Source organism: Cebus imitator, unplaced genomic scaffold, assembly GCF_001604975.1.
Source record: "Cebus imitator isolate Cc_AM_T3 unplaced genomic scaffold, Cebus_imitator-1.0 Scaffold62, whole genome shotgun sequence".
Classification (NCBI taxonomy): domain Eukaryota; kingdom Metazoa; phylum Chordata; class Mammalia; order Primates; family Cebidae; genus Cebus; species Cebus imitator.
Window position 1 is genome coordinate 4361441 of NW_016107377.1, and position 9871 is coordinate 4371311.

The window sequence follows — 9871 nt, forward strand, 5'->3', positions numbered from 1 at the left end:
TATATATACACACACATATATGTAAATATATTTTTTTTTTAGAGATGGGGTTTTGTTATGTTTCCCAGGCTTACTGCAAATCCCTGACCTCAAGCAATGGTCTCACCTCAGCCTACCTAGTACCTGAAAATTTTAATTTAAAAGCTTTCTTTTAAAGGTTTACTACTTTAACAGGTGAGGGAATGAAAGTTTAAATCAGAAATAATTCTCACCATACCTTGGGGCATCTATTATAGAAGCTCTGGGCTTGACTAGAATGTCTGTTTTTCAGGTGTTTTGTTTTTGTCTTTTCCCTTTCCTTAAATCTCTTATTTAATCAAGTCATATACTTATTTGAAGACTTTTTCTTAGTAAATCAGGTCATCACTATGAAAACACTGTTACCATGGTAACATACCTTTGAATTTTTCAGCCCTACATTATCAAGAATGGCTTCACTGAAAACCTCTCTTCCACTGCCAATCATTCACTTCTAATTTGATGAGGCTAGAAGGGTATGGTTAAGATAGTGTTAACACTCACCCACCATCAAAAGTGATCTACAAATACTGTGAGATAAAACAAGTGTTTCCAAAAGCTACCAGGATGACCAAATATAGTCCTATGAGAAATGCCTTATAAAATGACTGTGCTATTCATCATGATGAAGGCTCTTTTTGACTCAGAATAATTCCTTTGCTATTGTTAATTCTGTACACCAGCATTACGGTGTTTATATATTCAAATAATGAAATACTATAATCACAAGAAAAATCCCAGTGGTTTCATTTATAAGAAGATAACACCTAAAGATTAGGGGGAAAATGACATGAGTAATTTATATTTTAGGAATTCTACTTTCATCATCTAAAAACTTGTAACTATAAAGAAACTTTAAATTATTTTATCCTTTATACTATTCGTGTAACAGGAATTTTTAAAGCTCATTCATTTTAGAATCAGGGTATTAAGGGATTATAAGGTCTATGCAATAAAGAACTAGGTCTGGTTACAAAGATTGAAAGATGGACAAAGGTATGAAACAAAAATCACAGATATTGTAAAGCCAAATCTGTCAATTGTTTTGTTCTTCAAAATAATTTACATGAATGAATATAGGTACACTATATCAAAGTTAATAAAGTCCTAGAGAAAGCAGGGGCAATGCAATTCAAGTAATATGAAAGCAGCATGGGAGGTCATATAGATAAACTACATAGCAAAATAACAGCATAGGTATGCCGTTGCTCTTATTTACCTTTTCTTTATATTATGAGGCAGAAAAATATTTTAAAGTTCAATGTAAACACAATTATACTTGCTTTACATGTAGAAACTTCTTAGTAAACAACAAAATAATGCAATGCATTAAAACAAATGAAGAAACCACACACAATTGTAAAACTCTGTGAGTAGAATCATTTCTTTATAGAGTACAGAAGAAAAATGAAACTGTTAAAAGAGCAGCTATCATCAGGGGTCTTAAATTTCCCTGAGGTTGCAGAACTCCCAAAAGACCTGAAGATAACTTTTTCAGCTATTCCTACACATGAATTACTCAGTGCACCTTTCTCAGACATTCCCAGGGCCCAAAAGCCTTAGCAGATGATCAAGATGAAAAAAAAGACCTGAAGGCTGTTTTAGGGAATTTAAGTTAGTTTTTGTTAAAAGACGAAAGCAAAATCAGAAAAAATTTGCTAGACTGGGCTGTTTCAAATTTCTTGTTTCCAATATTCAAAGATAGAACATATGTGATAACAGCACCACACCACAGCTGAGTCATCATACAGACAACATGCACATGACCCAACATTGGGGAGCTACTTCCAAAGTTGCCAAAACCAGAACTTCTTCTGTCACTGTAAATAGTCATGCCCAATTAAGAAATAAATTAAAATTTAAAGGAGCTTATCTCAATTTAGGCAAACTTTTAGTTTACAGAAAAATTAATTTATGAAAATAATAAAAAATATACTGAAAATTCTGTAACTACTGATATTGAGAAGAAGATTGCTTAGACAAAGATCTATATACTAGAGTGATAATCATTGGGTAGAAAGTTGTTTTTCTTTTGTTACTTCTCTCTCTCATTCTTCTGAAATTGAGTGTGTGCGTATGTTGCCTGTTTGACAATCTGGAGGATGTAAAGTACCAGAAAAAAAAGCTATCTTTGCTTCACCCTAATTCTGATATTTACCTTGGCTATCAGATTTGTCTACTTCTTTTTAAGTGGCAAAAGATAAGAGAGTCAAGATTGCTTAAAGATCAGCAACTATGGCTACATTTATAATAAAAATTAAAACTATTCTAAGGCAAATGTTATAGAAGGATACAATTGTTATTTGAAACAATTCAGTATTATTTTAAATTTTGTAGTATATCAGATTGTCCTGAGAGCTTCATTAATAAGATTTGTAAGTATGACATGAGGTATAAGAGATAAAGCTGATGTTGGTTTTTAAAAGCTTTTTTCCTTCGACTATTTTTAAAGTAGTTTAGGAGAAGAAATCAGATTGCAAGCACTGGTAAACATTAATGAGTTTAAGTCTAAATAACTTTTATGACTAGGATCAAGATGTTTCTTTACAAAGCAGTAAGGTGACTTTAGACTAAAGATGCGAATTTTGCTAAGAAAGCATTATTACTGCATGTATTTACATTTTCCCTCAACTTTATCTTTTTTCTAATCATGGCTTTAACACCACAAATATTATTGTTAGTGAGCACTGTTTTTTCCTCTGCCAATTGTTTGTGTCTATTTAATCCATGCAAACACTTTTAAATTAGAATAGATAGAATGATTTCTGAATTAAAGGTGTTTTAGTTAAATGAAACATTTGATAAAATGGCTTTTCTTTAAAATTTTCATCTCAGGCTGGGTGTGGTGGTTCATGCCTGTAATGCTAACTCTTTGGGAGGCTAAGGTGGGTGGGTCACTTGAGCTTATGAATTTGAGACTAGCCTGAGCAACATGATGAAACTCCATCTCTATAAAAATTTAAAAATTAGCCAGGCATGCATAGTTCCAGATACCCAGGAGGCAGAGGTAGGAGGATCATTTGAGCCTGGGAGACAGAGGTTGCAGTGAATCGAGATCATACTACTGCACTTCAGCCTCAGTGACAAAGCAATACTCTGTCTCAAAAAAAAAAAAAAAAATTCATTACAAGATTTCATACTACATTGAAGGCCAAATGAATCAAAAGTGATATGGCAACATTATCTATCTAATGCAATATATTTTCTAGCAATATTCTTTAATCACTTAAAAATACCTGGCAATATGTGTAAAATTTAAAAGGCATGATACATAGTTTTAGAGGGTTCATAAATGAATGCATATGGCTTAAGGTAGCATATAAAGATAGCTTCACATAATATCAAGGTGGAATGTTTGATTAAGATAAAAGAAGAATGAAAAATAAAATAATTCTGGATGGTAATTCTTGCTGATTCAATAGAATTCTTATAAACTTTAATTATATTTTTCATATTATTAGGAAAACCATATTCTACCACCTGTAGGAGAATTTACCAAATCACAGAAGCTATAAGAAAAACTGATTGTACACCTATTTGCAGCATTCATCAAATACAAGTTTTGAAAATATCCACCTGACTCAGAGAGAATATCCCAAATACTCAATCCACTTTGGTTTGAGGAAAATGTAGAATAGTGATTAAGAGTATGAGCTATGGAATTAGATGCCCTATATTTATATCTTGGCTCTGTCACTAATTGGCTGTGTTACTTTATCAGTGGAGGTAATATAAGAACATTATACATTTTATAGGGCAGGGCAGGTGAGATATCACCAAATGAGAATAATGCGGAAAAGGCACTTACTTCAGTGTTAGACATACTGTAGTGCTCAAAAGAAGTGAACCATTTTTATTATTTGAGATAAGTGATGTAAATGACATAAGTGACATCTGAGTTTACAAAATTTATAAATATGAGCTTGAGTTAAAAAAAAGAATTCAGAAGGTTCCTTGCAGACAGAGTCTATTTAGGAGTGTTTTCTAAATCAGAGAAATAAATCAGGCTACAATCTTACTAATAAACATTTGTGGGCTTATTATACCAATTGTGTCAGATCCCTTGCTACCTAGCTAAATATGAGAACACTGACAATCTTTAGAAGCCCTTTCTGTTGTCAGCCCTGACATTCTGCAATTGGGAGAAAAGGAAAGTGTATTTAAGTCAAAGCTATTCAGAAACAGCAAGTATTTAAGGAGCACCAATTCACTGCATGAATTCAAGAAAATTCTGCTAGACATGCTGGAAAAAGAATACAGCATTAATGAATGAAAAAGTGGGCTGAAAGTGATGGCTTTTGAGAATTATTCCAAAGACTTTGTGATTCAGTAGTGTGTCAAACCCACAGATACAAACACTTCTCTTAGTTCTGAAATTACCAGGCTGTCAAGAAAGATATATAGATTTGCTGGTCAAAAGAGAAAAATAATAGCTTTATCTGAAATTTTCCTAGGAAGGCAGACAAAGAAAATAATTAACAGTAAACAGTTTTCAAATGCTTTCACGTATGCCATCTCAGTAGATCCTCACAACAGTCTTGAGACAGAAGTACAGGGGGAAAATAAATGATGTGGTATGGAGTTAGGCCAGTTGCTTCTACCACTTACTAACTCTGGAGTCTTGAGCAGGTTAATTAATCTCTGTGTGCTTCAGTTTTCTCTCAAAAAGAGTAATACTACTACCTAAAACCTTCAAAAGGTTGTTGTATGGATTAAATAAACTACTAGTGTAGAAATTCAGAAGAGTACCTGGCACAAAATAATCACTCAACAAATGCTGGCTGTTATTCTCTCTTTTTTAGAAAGAAGAAATTAAAGGAAAGCTAAGGGCTATGGCTGAGATCATAAAGATAGTAAGATCCAAATACAACTCTGGTCTAATTTTCCTTGTGCATATTTCATCTTTATATACCAAATCACTGCTTTTGCTCATTAGCAATACCAAAATAAAGCTTAGTACTAAAAGGGAAATATAGTAGAAAATGGCAAATTATTTAAAATGAGAATTTTTCTTATTACTTCAACAGATGATGATACAGTGTTTTGTTGTCCCAAAGAAATAAAATCCAGCACTGTCCAATAGAAATATAATGCAAGCCACATTTCTAGTAGCCATATTTTAAAAGTAACAATAAAGTGTTGAAATTTACCTTAATGCTGTCCTTTTTAACCAAATAGGTCCAAAATATTATTATTTTGATAGGTATTATGAGTTGTGTCCCCCTTCCAAAATTCATGTTGAAGCCCTAACCTGCAGTACCACAGAATGTGACTATATTGAGAGATGGGGTTTTAAAAGAAGCAATTAAGTTAAAATGGGTTCATTAGGGTGGGCCCTAATCCAATATAACTGGTATTTTTACAACGAGAGGCAATATGGACATGGGCACACACAGAGGGAAGATCATGTGATGACACAAGCCAAGAAGAGAGGCCTCAGAAGAAACAACCTGACAATACCTTGATCTCAGATTTCCACCTTCTAGAATTGTCAAATATGCATTTCTCTTGCTTAAGCCACCTAGTCTACAATAATTTGTTATGGCAAACTAATACAGCGCATAATCAATTAATCAAAATAAAACTTATTAACAAGATATTTTGCATTCTTTTCTTGTAGAAAGTATTGGAAATTTATACTAATAGCACTTCATATTTGGGAACTAGCCATGTTTCTTTCTCTTGCCAAATTGCTCCGGCTAGGACTTCCCATACTATGTTAAATAAGAGTGGAGAAAGCAGGCATCATTGTCTTGTTCCAGTTCTTAGAGAAGAAGCTTCCAACTTTTCCTTGTTCAGTATGATGTTAGCTGTGGGTTTGTCATATATGCCCTTTATTGTGTTGAGTTAAATTCCTTCTAATTTGTTGAAAGTTTTTATCATGAAGTCATGTTGAATTTTATAAAATGCTTTTTCTATATCTATTGAGATGATTATATTGTTTCTGTTCTTCATTGTGTTGATGTGATATACTGCATTTATTGTATTATATATGTTGAACCATCCCATACCTGGGATAAATCCCATTTGATTATGGTGTATAATCTTTTTGATGTGCTGTAGGATTCAGTTTGCTAGTATTTTGTTGAGAAGTTTTGCATCTATGTTCATCAGGGGTATTGGCCTCTAGTTTTCTTTTTTTGTTGCATCCTTGTCTAGTTTTTGTATCAATGTAATGCTGACATCAAGGAATGAGTTTGAAAAAATTCCCTTTCATTTTCTGAAACGGTTTGAGAAGAATTGATGTTAATTCTTCCTTTAAGGTTTAGTAGAATTCAGTAGCAAAGCCATTTGGTCCCGGGCTTTTCTTTATTGGGAGATGTTATTACTGATTCAATCTCATTACCAAATTGTTACTCTGTTCAAGTTCTCCATTTCTTCCTGGTTCAATCTTGGTAGCTTGCTGTGTCCAGAATGTATCCATTTCTTCTAGGTTTTCCAATTTTTTGGTATATAATTGTTCATAATAGTCTCCAATAATCTTTTTTATTTCTGAAGTATCAGTTGTAGTATTTCCTTTTTTGTGGTATCAATTGCAGTGTTTCTTTTTTTTATTTTGAATTTTATTTATTTGGGTCTTTTTTTTTCCCCCTAGATTAGCTAATGATTTGTCAATTCTGTTTATCTTTTTAGAAAACTGACTTTTTGTTTCCTTGATCTTTTGTATTGTTTTACTCTCTAGTTCTGCTCCAATCTTTATTATTTCTTTCCTTCTTCTAATTTTGGGTTTGGCTTATTCTTGCTTTTCTAGTTCCCTAAAGTGCATCATTAGGTTGTTTATTTGAAATCTTTCTACTTTTCTGATATAGGTGTTTATTGCTATAAACTTTCTTCTCACTACTGATTTTGCTGTATCATATAGGTTTTGATATATTTTCAATTGTTTCAATAAATTTTTAATGTACTTCTTAATTTCTTATTTTATGCTTTGGTTGTTTTGGAGTATGTAATTTAATTTATACATAATTGTCCAGTTTCCAAAGTTCCACTTGATTTTGATTTCTAGTTTTATTCCATTGTGATAAGAACACATATTTCATGTGATTTTGATTTTTAAAAATTTGTTGAGACTTGTTTTGTGGCCTAACATATGATCTATTCTGGGGAATGTTTCATGTGCTAATGAGAAGGACACATATTCTGTAGCTGTTGCATGGAATGTTCTGTAAATGTCTGTTAGGTCCATTTGATTTATGGTGCAGTGTGAATTCAATGTTTCTTTGTAGATTTTATGCCTAAGTGATCTATACAATTCTGAGAGTAGAGTGTTGTAGTCCCCAGCTATTATTGTATTGAGATCTATCTCTCTCTTTAGATCTAATAATATTTGCATTATATAGCTGGGTGCTCCCAATATTAGGTCTATATACATTTACTATTGCTATATTCTCTTGATGAATTGACCCTCTCTCTTTCTCTCTCTCTCTCTCTCTATGTGTATATATATGTGTGTGTGTGTCATTATATATATATATGTGTGTGTGTGTATCATATATATAGACACACATTATATATATACAATGACACACACACATATATGTATCTAGAGAGATAAGCAATTGTAAATGTATATACAAATCATCTTATATATATATATATATATATATATATATATATATATATAATGACACAATGACTTTCTATCTCTTCTTCAGTTTTTGACTTAAAGTCTATTTTATCTCACATATGTATGGGTACTGCTAATAAAAACATACTTGAGACTGGATGATTTATAAAGAAAAGTGGTTTAATTGACTCACAGTTCAGCATGACTTGGGAGGGCTCAGGAAACTTACAATTAATGCAGAAGAGAAGAAAATATGTCCTTCTTCAATAGCAGCAGTAAGGAGACGAATGAGAGCCAAACAAAGGGGGAAACACCTTAAAAAACCATCAGACCTTGTGAGAAGTTATTCACTATCATGAGAGTAGTATGGGGGAAACCACCACCATGATTCAATTACCTTCCACCAGGTCCCTCCCACAACATGTGGGAATTATAAGAACTACAATTCAAGATGAGATTTGGGTGGGGACACCCTGCTCATTTTGGGCTTCTGTGTGTATGGAATATATATTTTCATTCCTTCACTCTCAGTCTATGTGTATCTTCATAGGTAAAATGAATTTACTGTAGGCAGCATATAGTTGGGTCTTGATTTTTAACCATTCAGCTAGTTTATATGTTTTAACTGGGGAATTTAATCTACTCATATTCAAGGTTATTATTGTTAGGTGAGGACTTAATGTTGTTATCTTTTTTGTTTTCTCATTGTTTTATATATCTTTTGTTTCTGTTTTCCTCTCTCATTATTTATCTTTGCAGTTTGGTGGTGTTCTGTCATGATAAGATTAAATTCCTTTTCCTTAATCATTTGTGTATCTGCTCTATGAATGAGTTCCATACTTTTGCATGTTTTTATGGTAGTAGCATTATTACTCTTTTGCTTTGATGTACAGGATTTCTTTAATACTTTTTTGTAGTGCTGGTCTAGTCGTGATGAATTTCCTCAGGTTTTGTTTGTGTTGGAAAGATATTATTTTTCCTTCATTTCTGAAGTATAGATTTTCTTGGTATACTATTCTTGGCTAACATCTTTTCTTTTTTTTCTTTCAGTGCTTTGAATTTATAATTCCATTCTTTCCTAGCCTATAAGGTGTCTGAGAAATCTAATGTTAGCTTAATGGGGATTCCCTTCTCTGTGACTTAACACTTTTCTCTTGCTATTTTGGAATTCTTTGTCTTTGACTTTTGACACTTTGACTATAATGTGAGTTGAAGAAGACCTTTTTCAACTTAATATATTTGGGGTTTTGAGTTTCCTGGATCTAGATGTCCATATTTCTTCTAAGACATGCAAAGTTTTTAGCTATTATTTCATTAAATAAGGTTTCTATGCCTTTTCTCATCTCCTCTCCTGAAATTTTCATATTGTGAACATTTGCTCAATTAATAGTGTTCCAATGGGTCCTCTAAGGCATTCTTAATTCTTTTTTCTTTTTTTTTTTCTGACTAGGTTATTTCGAAATACTCATCTTCAAGTTTAAAAATTCTTTCTTTCTTTCTTTCTTTTTTTTTTGACATGGAGTCTCACTCTGTCACCAGGCTGGAATGCAGTGGCATGATCTCGGCTCACTGCAATGTCTGCCTCCCGGGTTCAAGTGATTCCCCTGTTTCAGCCTCCCGGGTAGCTGGGACTACAGGCACTTGCCGCTATGCACAGCTAATTTTTGTATTTTTAGTAGAGTCGAGGTTTCACCATGTTGGCCAGGATGATCTCGATCTCCTGACCTTGTGATTCGCCTGCCTCAGCCTCCCAAAGTATAGGGATTACAGGCATGAGCCACCACACCTGGCCTCAAAATTTTTCTTTTATTTGATCTAATCTATTGTTGAATCTCTCAACTGTATTTTTTATTTTAATTATTAAATTCTTCATCTCTAAAATTTCTGTTTAGTTCTTTTTTTAATAATATCTATCTGTTAAATTTCTCATTCAGAAAAATATGAAATGCTTCCTGAATCTACATGTGATCCTTGTGCAGGGGCTGTGTTAATATTGTCTATATTTTTTCAATTTTAGAATATGTGCTATTGAAGTGAGCACCCATGAATGATTTTCTAACTTTTGGGTTTTTCAGACATTCAGCTAGTTCTGATATTAACTTACTGGCCATTTGGTTGATCATGAATATTCTAATGACAGAGACAAGACTCTTCTCCCTGAAATCAGATGAATTTGCTAATAATCAACATTTATTGAAAAGTTTTTTGGAGAGCTAATACTAAATTTATGAATTAAATTGATATTGGGGAAAGCCTGTGGGGTTTTCTTTGTGTTTGGCTGGTTTT

The 9871-nt window shown here is 32.7% G+C and overlaps 1 protein-coding gene and 1 non-coding gene across 9 annotated transcripts in view; both read right to left on the bottom strand.

Moving 5' to 3' along the window:
• The window catches only part of DNM3 (dynamin 3), a 552761-nt gene that overhangs the window by 43592 nt on the left and 499298 nt on the right, over nucleotides 1–9871 (bottom strand). The gene's annotated exons all lie outside the window — the stretch shown is intronic.
• On the bottom strand, nucleotides 9520–9626 carry LOC119471473. Its single transcript, XR_005200546.1, has one exon. It is a non-coding gene; the product is annotated as a U6 spliceosomal RNA (small nuclear RNA).